Here is a 12,218-nt window from a genome sequence, read left to right as displayed (position 1 = left end):
ATTGCAATTAGGCCAGTTAATAACCCTATAATGCCCTCTAAATGTTCAAGTGAAAGAAAGAATCTCATGTTTCTCACTTCATTTATTTATTTGTATTTTCTTTCTTTCTTTTTTAATCATCACCTGATGATATTTTTCTATTGATTTTCAGAGAGAGTGGAAGAGAAACGAAAAGACAGACAGAAGCATTTATGTGAGAGAAACACATCTATTGGTTGCCTTGTTATAGAAGACCGGAGATAAACCAAGCAATGCTTAGAGAAATGGAGTTACACTTTATTATTATTATGTGCGGCCCCAGAGAAAAATGTCTTTCAAATTCTGAGCAAAGCAAAAAGCAGAGGTTTCCTTTTTATTCAAGAGACAGCCCTATGTGTGCTTAGTAGTTATTTCCCTGGAAGCTTGTGGCCTTGAAAACAACACAGTTCTATTCAATTAAAAAATATATCTGGTATGGCATGACAGCACGGGAGCATCTAGTCTCTGTCCTACAGGGTCAGACAGCTAAGTTTATCTTCCTTATTATTCAAGCAGGCTAGAAGGCCAAGTTATTTTTGCAGAATAAGGGGCTGTCTAAAAATAGCAGAGTTGACTTTACAGAATAAGGGACTATCTAAATAGCAGAGAATTTCAAACAGTAGTTTTACAAAACAGGGGTTAGCCTTCTCAGCCTCCTGCACGCACCCAGACCATGGCCTGGGCCAGGGAGGAGCCTGTAACTGAGGTACATGCCCTTGACCAGAATCATACCCGGGACCCTTCGGTCAGCAGGCTGATGCTCTATCCACTGAGTCAAACCGGCTAGGACAGTGGTTGGCAAACTCATTAGTCAACAGAGCCAAATATCAACAGCACAACAATTGAAATTTCTTTTGAGAGCCAAAGTTTTTAAACTTAAACTTCTTCAAACGCCATTTCTTAAAAATAGACTCGCCCAGGCCGTGGTATTTTGTGGAAGAGCCACACTCAAGGGGCCAAAGAGCCTCATGTGGCTCGTGAGCCACAGTTTGCCGACCACTGGGCTAGGGCCTCATGTCTCTCACTTTAAATCAAAAGGCAGAAATGATTAAGCTTATTGAGGAAGACATGTATAAAGCCAAGATAGGCCAAAAGCTAGGCCTCTTGCACCAGTTAGCCAAGTAGTGAATGCCAAGGGAAAGCTCTTGAAGGAAATTAAAGGTGCCACTCCAGTGAACACATAAATAATAAGGAAGTGAAATAGCCTTGTTGCTGATATGGAGACAGTTTTAGTGGTCTGGATAGAAGATCAAAACAGTCATAACATTTCCTTAAGCCAGAGCCTAGTCCAGAGCCAGGCCCTCATTCTCTTCAATTCTATGAAGGCTCAGAGAGGCAAGGGAGCTGCAGAAGTTAAGTTTGATGCTAGCAGACACTGGTTCATGATGTTTAAGGAAAAATCCATCTCCATAACAATAACAGTTCACGGTGAAGCAGCAAGTGCTGATGTAGAAACTGCAACAAATTATCAGGAAGATGTAGCTAAGATAACTAACAAAGGTGGCTACACTAGACAACAGACTTTTAATGTAGACAAACAGCCTTCTCCTGGAAGAAGGTGTCACCTAGGACTTTCATAGCTACGGGGGAGAGGTCAATACCTGGCTTCAAAGCTTTGAAGGACAGGCTGACTCTCCAGTTAAGGGTTAATGCAGCTGGTGTCTTTAAGTTGAAGTCAATGCTCATTTATTACTTCCAAAACCTAGTGCCCTGAAGAATGATGCTACAGCTATTCTGTCTGTGCTCTATAAATGGAACAACAAAGCCTGGATGCCAGTATATCTATTTGCAAGCCCACAATTGAGACCTACTGTTCATAAAAAAAAAAAATCTCTTTAAAGAATATTACTGCTCATTGACAATTTACCTAGCCACACAGGGCTCCACGTGAGATGTAAATGAGATTAATGTTGCTTTCATGCTTGCTAATTTCACATCCATTCTACAGACCATTGATCAAGGAGTAATTTCAAATTTCAAGTCTCATTATTTAGGAAATCCATCTTTGAAGGCGACAGCTGCCAGAGATAGTGATTACTCTATTGGATCTGGGCCAAGCAAGTGGAAAATATTCTGGAAGGTTCCCCCATTCTAGATGCCATTAAGAACATTTGTGATTCATGGGAAGAGGACAAATATTAACATTAAAAGGAGTTTGTAAGAAGCTGATTCCAACCCTCATGGATGACTTTGAGGGTTCAAGACTTCAGGAACTGTAGATATAGTAGAAATAGAGAGAGAATTGGAATCAGAAATAGAACCTGAAGACAGGCAAAATGCTGTACACAGCATTGTGCACTACAGAGAAATCATGTGTAAAAGAGTCAATTGATGCAGCAAATGCAATTGTTGTTTTTCTTTTAAGAAACTGCCACAGTCAACACAAGCTCCAGCAACCATTTCCCTGGTCAGTTGGCAGCCATCAAAAATCAAGGCAAGACCTTCCACCAGCAAAAAGACTACGACTTACTGAAGCTCAGATGATGGTTAGCAATAAAGTACTGTCTAGCAATAAAGTATTTTAAAATTAAGGTATGTACATTTTCAGACATAATGCTATTGCACACTTAGTAAGCTACAGTGTAGCATAAACATAACTTGTATATGCACTGGGTTACCAAAAAAAATTCATGTGACTAGCTTTATTGAGATATTCACTTTATTGTGGCAGTCTGGAACTGAACCTGCAATATCTCCAAGGTATGCATATATAGGTGCTTTTTAAAATAGCCTATGTGAAAGGCATGTTTTTTGTCCGTCTATGTCTATGTCTATGTCTATGTCTATGTCTATGTCTATGTCTATGTCTATGTCTATATATCTAAACTAAGTTTCTTATGCCCAAAATGCCCAACCTCACATTAGCAGCATGTTCCTTAAAACAAATGAGGACTGAAAGAGTGAAAATGATTATATTTGTGTTCCTATTCCTCTCATTAGTATAGTGGAACACTAGAGAACAAAGCCCCTGTACCCAACTTATTTACCCACAGAAAAAGCAAGGCAAATCCTGGTTATAGAAAAGGAGTAAATACATTTTCATTTGGGGATTAAACATAAAAAAGAGTATTCTCAGTCAAATAACTAGTGCAATTATTTTTCTACTAGTAGCCCTGCGCACGAATCCGTGTGCCAGTAGCTCTCTGCGGGGCTTGGTCACTCTGCGCCTGCTGCCCAGAGGCTCTCCACGGCCCAGAGGCCCATCCACGGCCGGGAAATGCAAATGACTTCCCTCCCTGTTCTCAGGAACTCCCATAAAGGGCTTCCTTCCTCTTTCTCGCCGGCTTTCACCCCTGTGCCTGCGCCACCAGCCCCTGCAGTCACACTATCCTCCATCCCCTCCACCCTCTGGCCATCTGGACTTGACCTTGCCCGGGAGTCGGGGGCCACTTGACTCTGCTCAGCTCGCTGGTTCCTTCTCTTCTTAAGCAAGCGTTCTGCACCCCGGCCTGGCCAGAGGCTCATCCGTGGCCAGGCGCAGAACACTTGCCTCATCACCGTGGTAATGTAGCAAGCATTCCACCAGGCTGCTCACGCTGCCCGCTCTCAGCGGCCACTTCCCCGGGACTGGGGGACTCCAGCGGGGCTGAGAGGACTGGACGCCACCATCTTGTGGCTATGGGTGCTGCCATCTTTGTGATGGAGTGATGATTTATTTGCATATTACCCTTTTATTAGATAGGATTGTTTGTAGATATACTGGTTATGAGGGTTACCTTTTCTTGTGTGTACTTTGCTAAGATTGTGTTCAAAAGAGAATGCAAGTGGGCCCATAGGTACGGAGAAGCAGTCAATACCTGGCTTCTAATGTAATACATATATATTACATTAGAGCATTACTTGGCATCCTGTCTCTTCCTCAACTAAGGACCATCTGTGATCACTGAGGCTGTATCAGTAGGCAGCAACACTGGCCGGAACGAGAGTCCCCTCAGGATCATTAAACATTTACTGATGCCTGAGGCCCTAGAACAGTTAAAGCAGAAATGTGTGTGGTGATATCTGAACTTCAGTCTAGTGGACAAGCTTCCCGGATCATTCAGGGCTAGATCTTCTGAGACATTCTGATTTCATTATTAGAAAATAATTATTGCCATGGCTACACCTTCAATATATAAACCCCACTATTTGTCCTTCAGCTGCTGTAGTGAATAGTCTATAGTTTTGTAAGAATTATAAACCTGAAACAAAACCATGGTGCAGAGATAGTCCTTTTGAGTTTATTAAACTATGAAACCTAAGTCTAGATTGCAGCCAGCAGTCTGTTTCAAACCCGGTATGGAGATACCAGAGGTAAAGCAGCCATGAGGATCAGCCCTCACCTCACAGCAATCACAATGAATAGAATGCAGTAGAAACATGAAGCTTTGTCAATAAATAGATCCTATTTTCAGATAAATCACCATCACATTTGAGGATGATAAGTTGGCCTTATTGAATTATGAAGTGCAGCCAGACCATGTGTATAGAAGTCTTGGAATACTAGTATGTAAAGAGCTAGGCAATGGAACAGGAAGTGGGAGATTGGAGTTCCATTATAATGATTTTCCCACTTAAAAATTATCTACGTCTACTTTTATATTCTGAATGACAAATCTTTAATCACCAGGAGTTAGGACTAAGGATCTATGATTTACCAGGTTATGGATACTTAAACTGTTCACCTTTTGACCTGATTATGTCTCTAAAATTAGTGTCTCAGCTCAGGAAAAAAAATATACCCTTATATAAAAATGTAATCAAACTTAAGACACTTAATTTGACTATCTCAAATTTTCTAGCAAGTATAATATTGGTTCCATTAAGAATCACCCACAAAAAATATTTTTTTGCACCTTGTTACAAATGTTCTAAATGCCATGGAACAATTTATTCTTCTATTTTTGGTTCCGTTAATGAGCTTTCTCAAAGGAAATGACTACAATGAATTAAAATAAATTAAGTAAAATGTCTTTTCTGAGTCAAATGAACCATAATCTGTTACAGTTTGAATAAATTTGTGAGATCTTTAATAGTTCATATAAACTAAAATGCAAAAACCAATTCTCCCTGTAATTTCCTATGAATTTATTACTACTTGCAATCCTAATTGCTATAGTGGTTGAATTATATACTAGTATATCTAGATGTAGTCAAGAATATTTTTCTTCAGAAATCAGGACAATTAGTGCCTCGTTTTGGTTGGGCTATAATCCATTCTATGACTTCTGGTAAATCAAGAAACTGTCACCCTTTAAATTTCTCCATCTTTTTAAAAGTTGTCCTTCTGAGGAGTTTTGTGAGACTAGCAAACTCTAATGAAATGAAAGCACAGAGCACTGTAAAATGTATAAAGCAATGTGTGTTCAGCAGCTGCCTCTTTTTGGTACAAGGTAGACATACACTTTGTAAAAGTTAACATATACGGATAAAGATATACTAATTCCTTCCTGTGTGAATGATCAGTGTTAGATAGATACACAATATTAATCAAAAGCTAATTGGTATGGCTGTGAATAGAGAAGAAAGTTAAGGGAGGCCAGAGACTCTTGTAAAGTGGTAGCATCTGGCTTCACAATGAGAAAATAGATAAAAAATAATGATGATGTGCCTGTTGTACAGCAGTAAACACAATGATAGACAGAATGAGAAAGACCCACCAGCAAGGTCAGGCTCATCGTGATTCTAGAGAGGACATGAGGATGGTTACTGAAATGGAACGGCAATTAAGGTTGTTTTCAAAGTCAACATTTTCCTTCTTCCCAGTTGTGGAGGATCAACCCTATGCTACTGTTTTCTAACCTAACTGGTGTTACTAATGGATTATAAACAATATCTAATGATGCCAAATAAGCAATTATAACAGATTTTTTCTTCACTCATTTGAGAAATTATGTTTTGACTCTGGACTAGGTTTTCTCCATTTACTTGAGAAAGACTTAAGAAATTAAACTTCACTAAGAGAGGAAAAATACATTTCTTATTTAAAAACTATTGATACTGTGCATTTAATTGGTATGTACAATCCAATTTTTATTTAACATTTTTCATCTATATGTTTCTAGCTATATACCTATGTATTCTTCTATTAAGACATATGATAGGGATGCCTTAAATTGTGTTAACCTGATTTTTAACAGTGTTTACTTGCATATATGATAAGAGGTGATTTTTTTTTTTTTACTTTTCTCTTGTGGTATATTTTTAAAAATCAATAAGCATGCATTATTTTTAGAAAATCTAAATTCATTTTGAAAATGCTATTTAAGTATAGACATAACAGTTACAGTGGAAATTATTAAAGACCTACTAATGTGTGGTAACTTTGCTTGCTTTAGCTATAGTGAGAAAAAATTGGAAACTCAGATGTTATCACTGACAATAATACATGGTCTCTGTCATGACAGACCACACATGTGTAAGCAAATTTACTCTCTGTGACAGTGTTAGAAATTTTGAATGGAACATTAACAAAGAAGAATGTGGTTGGGGAATAAATTCAAGATAGCAGAATGAAATCAGTAACTGCTTTTTAAAAGCTAAACTTATTATTTTCATTATTTCAGTTGGTACTAATGATAATCACTACAGTATCCAATTTTAAAGCTATGTTTTTTTCTAGTTTTTGCAAATCACTCTGCCTGAAGATGTTTAAGTTGCACAAAGATCAAACTATAAGGTACTTGAGAATAGGTATCATGTCACTTTCAACTTTATGTTCTCTCTTAATAAAGAACTGTGGTACTTTAAAGCATAGTAGTAGAACAATACACATTTGAAGAGTGAAAAAAGAAATGAACGAATGAATGAATGAATGAATGAATGAGAGAAGCATGGCTCCTGCTTCTTTGAGTCTCCAGTAGGAAGGGAAAATCAACAATGGACTCTACTGACCTCTCATGTGATAGAAGGAAAGTGATCTTTGAATCAGAGAAACCTGGTCAGAATTCTTAATTTTGTTATTAAATAACTAGAGGCCCATGCACGAAATTCGTGCACAGGGGGGTGGGGGGGTGGGGTGGGGGAATAGTGTCCCTCAGCCCAGCCTGCACCCTCTTCAATCTGGTACCCCTCAAGGGATGTCCGACTGCCCGTTTAGGCCCGATCCTGTAGGATCGGGCCTAAACGGGCAGTCGGACATCCCTTCACAATCCAGGACTGCTGGTTCCCAACTGCTCACCTGCCTGCCTTCCTGATTGCCCCTAACCGCTTCTGCTGCCAGCCTGATCACCCCCTAACCACTCCCCTGCCAGCCTGATTGATGCCTAACTGCTCCCCTGCCAGCCTGTTTGCCCCTAACTGCTCTCCCCTGCCGGCCTGGTCACTCCTAACTGCCCTTCCCTGCAGGCTTGATCGCCCCCAACTGCCCTCCCTTGCAGCCTTGGTCCCTCCCAACTGCCCTCCCCTGCTGGCATCTACCAAAGTGAGCATGGAATTATTTTTAGTTTTAGCATAACTTACCTACTAATATATGTCTTCTTGAAAAATGTGTACATATATTCCTATTATTCTCAGCAATATTCTGGAGATTTTTAACATATCTACAAGAGTAGGTACAGAAAATAGTATCAATGAATCATCAAATCTCAAAAGATCTTTGTATGTGAAAAGAACTCTGTGTATGTGTGTGTGTGTGTGTGTGTGTGTGTGTGTGTGTGTGCAGCAACAATGATTTCACTAGTAAAGGAGGATGTTGTGGATAAATCCATGACATACCAATTACCAAAGATCATTTCAGGTTTATCTTCTAGGCCATGCCATGAAGACTTTGGTCAATGATGAGCAATGGATCTCTTAATGTTAATTTCAGAAGCCTGGCTTGTGCTATGAGCCACAGCCATTTCAGAGAGATCTATCCATTAAGATCAAGCATACCACTGATTTTGTTGTATATGAATTATTCTTATGTAATTCCATATTACAAATGATTTTCCAACATTGAAATTTATTGAAAGCACCACCTTTTGCAAAAATGTTCTTTTGTGGGGAGTATTTATTATGTGATGTATAAAAACCAGTCTCCCTTCAACTCCTCATAGAGCCATAGGACACAGTAATTGGGGAGATTAGTAAAGAAGATAATGAACTCATCTATAAAGAATGCACCAGCAACATGTAAGAAGAACAGTTTTAAAGTTGAGTTGACATTGAGCAGACTGTTGAGTTTTATAAAACAAAAAACTTGTGATAGGTGGAGAAAAAGTAAGGGATATCATTAAAACAAAACAAAATTCACTTTCAGAGAGTAAACCCAGAAGTACAGAAAGTGTCACAGATTGGAAGCTTACAATTTAGAAAAAAATCAATTACATATTAGAGGATATTAATAGGATATTTAGAGAAACAAAAGCAAGTTCCAGATTGAAACCCTGAATTACATTTGCTCAGGCAGGTCAACTGGAAAGTAATGAAGACCATGCAATTAACTAAAGCAGAGACAAGCATGATTTCTGTACCCTTTTCCTTTCCTTTCCTCAGGATGATAGATTTGGGGGAAGAGCAATTTGAATACTGAGATATAATGTTCCTAATTAGACAATCAAAATACTCTTTTTAGAATCAGCCACAGAGAATAAGCATGTTTGTTGATTTATGTGTATATTTCACAATGATATCAGAGAAGGCAAAATAATCGCACAATAACTGTTTATGGAGCTAGGCACCTCATAGACAGTTATTAGCAGAATTTTTAAACCTGATATTGCAAACATTTGAAACCTGTCTTAAAGTCCTGTGTTATAATTTTATGCTTTGTTAACACTAATTTTATTATAGTTTGGCTTTCCTAGATTTTTTTCAGTGAAAGAATGCATGTAGGTGATTGGTCCCTGAATAGCAGCCTTTGAAATGTTTAATATAAATCAGTGAATTAGTGTTTTTGTTATAAACACTGGAGTCTGTGAACTTAATCGAATTCCATCTGTGAGAGACACAACACAACTTGGTACTCAATGTCAGTTTCTGCAGCTTTGTGGTTGAAGGCTAGCCTGTGGAATGAGCTGATTTCTTCAAGGTGAAGGCCAATTTGTAGGAGCCTATGAGGTGGTCATGCCATGCCAAGTCCCTCATTGTGAGACATCTTTGAAATGTTCACATAACCATGAATGTAAATAATTATTAGAATCTTCTAGAACAGTGGTCGGCAAACTCATTAGTTAACAGAGCAAAATATCAACAGTACAACGATTGACATTTCTTTTGAGAGCCAAATTTTTTAAACTTAAACTTCTTCTAATGCCACCTTCTTCAAAATAGACTCGCTCAGGCTGTGGAATTTTGTGGAAGAGCCACACTCAAGGGGCCAAAGAGCCACATGTGGTTCACGAGCCGCAGTTTGCCGACCACGGTTCTAGAACATAAGTTTTATGAATGCGGGCAATATTGCTTTATTCAGTGATTTGGCTCAAGTACCTAGAACGGTGCCAAACATAGAGTAAGCACTCAATACATGTGATGTAAAAATGTACTCTCTTTAAATGTAATTGTTGCTATGTGTAGCTTAGCATAAACTTTTAGGTAAATTTATATTACTGTAGGTTATTTGAGATTATGGATTTATTTTCTTTGTACCTTGGATAAGTCCTAAGGATTCTGAAGGGTAAAGCAAAACACCAGTTCCTCTACTCTAGCACTTATTAGACAAGTAACATAGATTGACTGCTGTTAAAATAACACAGTAAACATTACAATTTGCCTAAAATTATCTAGTTTACTATGAACTGTTTACGTATTTTCATTGGTAATTTTATCCATGCTAGATTTTGTTAAATAAACTGAAATATTCACATGTTTAATATACAATATTCTCTAAGGAAGAATTTGACAAGTGTTGAGAGATTTCATGGGTGAAATTATAATTTTCAATATAAATGGAAAAGTTAGAACAACCAATTCTATACTTAGGTGTGCATGCAGAAAAAGGTTTAGCTCTTATAAAGTTGGAAAAGCTGACTTACAGTTTTCTGTTTTCCTTGCACTTATCTAGTGTTTTTTAATTATACCATGTAATAATATGATTTCAGGTATTCCACTCTAACATACTTGAGATTAAGTAAAAAAAGTTTGTACTAGTCACACTCTAAATGGATTCTTAGTGTCTTTAAATGTGATGTTTTTCTAAAAATTTAAAGAAGACCGAACCACTTTCAATGTGAAGTACTCCAAAAATAAGTAAGGGGTAGAGCAGTGGTTCTCAACCTTTCTAATGCCTTGACCCTTTAATACAGTTCCTCATGTTGTGGTGACCCCAACCATAAAATTATTTTCGTTGCTACTTCATAACTGTAATTTTGCTACTGTTATGAATCGTAATGTAAATATCTGTGTTTCCCGATGGTCTTAGGCGACCCAGCTAGCGTTCTCAACCTGTGGGTTGCGACCCACAGGTTGAGAACCACTGCTGTAGAGCCTAAGACCATCGGAAAACACAGATATTTACATTACGGTTCATAACAGTAGCAAAATTACAGTTATGAAGTAGCAACGAAAATAATTTTATGTTGGGTCACCACAACATGAGGAACTGTATTAAAGGGTCCGGCATTAGAAAGGTTGAGAACAACTGGGATAGAGTCAAAAGTGGTGGAGGTGCCTGGCCAGTGTACCTCAGTCGTTGAACATCAACCTATGAACCAGGAGGCCAGGGTTCAAATCCTAGTCAGGGCACATGCCTGGGATTCGTGCTTGATCCTCAGTAGGAAGCATGAAGGAGGCTGCCAGTCAATATTCTCTCTCATCATTGATGTTTCTATCTCTCTCTTCCTCTCCCTTTTTCTCTGAAATCAATAAAAATACATTTTTTTTAAAAAAAGTGGTAGAGGTTGTTAAAGCATAGGGGTAGGTTGACATAGTGATGGCTTCTGATAGGCCAGCATGCTCCCCCCCACCCACCCCACACACACACTTCTTCTGGTAACAGATCTTGGCCTTGAACACAGAGTGAGCAGGGCACACAGGCATAGTCCACAATAATGCCCAGGCCTGTGACCCCGCCTGGCCAACCAGACCCCTGATCTGGAATATTTACATGGGTATTGGAGGAATAGAGGGGAATTTATTCCTGCTTTGGATGTTAATCTACATAAAATAAACTTGGAACTTGCAGCAGCCATTATCCCAAGTCACAAGGTAGAAGTTTATCAATAGCAGGAAGCAACACAAAAAGGAAAACTGAACTGAGAAATACAGAAGATCAAGAACAGGGCAAGTTTCAATGGAACTAGTTAAAGGGGCACATTAACATAGTCTGCAGTGTCAAGGAGGTCTCTCATCAGTTGATTAGTGAGCTTTGGCTGCCATAACAAAATATCATAGAGGTGGCTTAAACAACAGAAGTTTATATGTCACAATTCTGGAAGCTGGGAAACCCAAGATCAAGGTGCTGGCAGGTTCAGTTTCTGATAAAAGCCCTCTTCCAGGCCTGCAGACAGCTATGTCTTGCTATGCTCTCCCCTGACCTTCCTAATCCTCTTTGTATAAGGCCACCAGTCCTAGAAATTAAGATGCCATGTATATGATACCTTTTAACTTTAATTACCTCCAAGTAGCCCCATCTCAACATACTATCACATTGGGGGTTAGGATTTTGACTCATGTATTTTAGGGGACATAGGTCAGTCTATACTAGTAGCAATCAGGAAGTGAAATTCATTTCTTCACTCTTGCTTCCTCTCTTCCACATTAGTGCCATTATGCTGCTCCACTTTTCTTAATTGACTCTTACTCATTCTCAGCTCAGCTAATCATCATTTCATGGGAACTTCCTCAGAACTTTATGATAAGGTGAAAACTCTTATATATTTCACAATGCCATGTGCTTTTCCTTCAGAGAACTTTCATAATTGTTGGGTTTTATTTGCACAAGAATTTGCTCCATGTCTGTGTTCCTATTTTGACTCTAATATCCTTGGAGCCAATGTCTGTGTCTGATGTTGCTCACCAGTATATCTGCAGTATTATCATAGTGCCAGGTGCCTTTTAGGTAGTAAATAGAAGTTTCTTGAATGAATAAAAGGATAAAATATAAACATGAGAGTAATCCTATATAATAAAAGGGTACTATGCAAATTAACCGTCACCCCGTCACAAAGATGGCAGTGCCCATAGCCACATATGGCAGCACCCAGTCCTCTCAGCCTTGCTGGAGTCTCCCAGTCCTGGGGGGGCGGCCGCTGAGAGTGGGCAGCGTGAGCGGCCTGGCGGAATGCTTGCTTCATCACTGT

General features: G+C 38.9%; 1 pseudogene; it reads left to right on the top strand.

Annotated features, from left to right (window-relative positions):
- The first annotated feature begins 30 nt into the window (after window positions 1-30).
- Window positions 31-2,350, top strand: LOC114234906 (tigger transposable element-derived protein 1-like; annotated as a pseudogene).
- The last annotated feature ends 9,868 nt before the right edge of the window (window positions 2,351-12,218 follow it).

Source organism: Eptesicus fuscus, chromosome 14 (genome assembly GCF_027574615.1).
Source record: "Eptesicus fuscus isolate TK198812 chromosome 14, DD_ASM_mEF_20220401, whole genome shotgun sequence".
NCBI classification, from domain to species: Eukaryota; Metazoa; Chordata; class Mammalia; order Chiroptera; family Vespertilionidae; genus Eptesicus; species Eptesicus fuscus.
The sequence above is the reverse complement of the archived record's forward strand: the minus strand, read 5'-3'. Positions and strand labels throughout refer to the sequence as shown.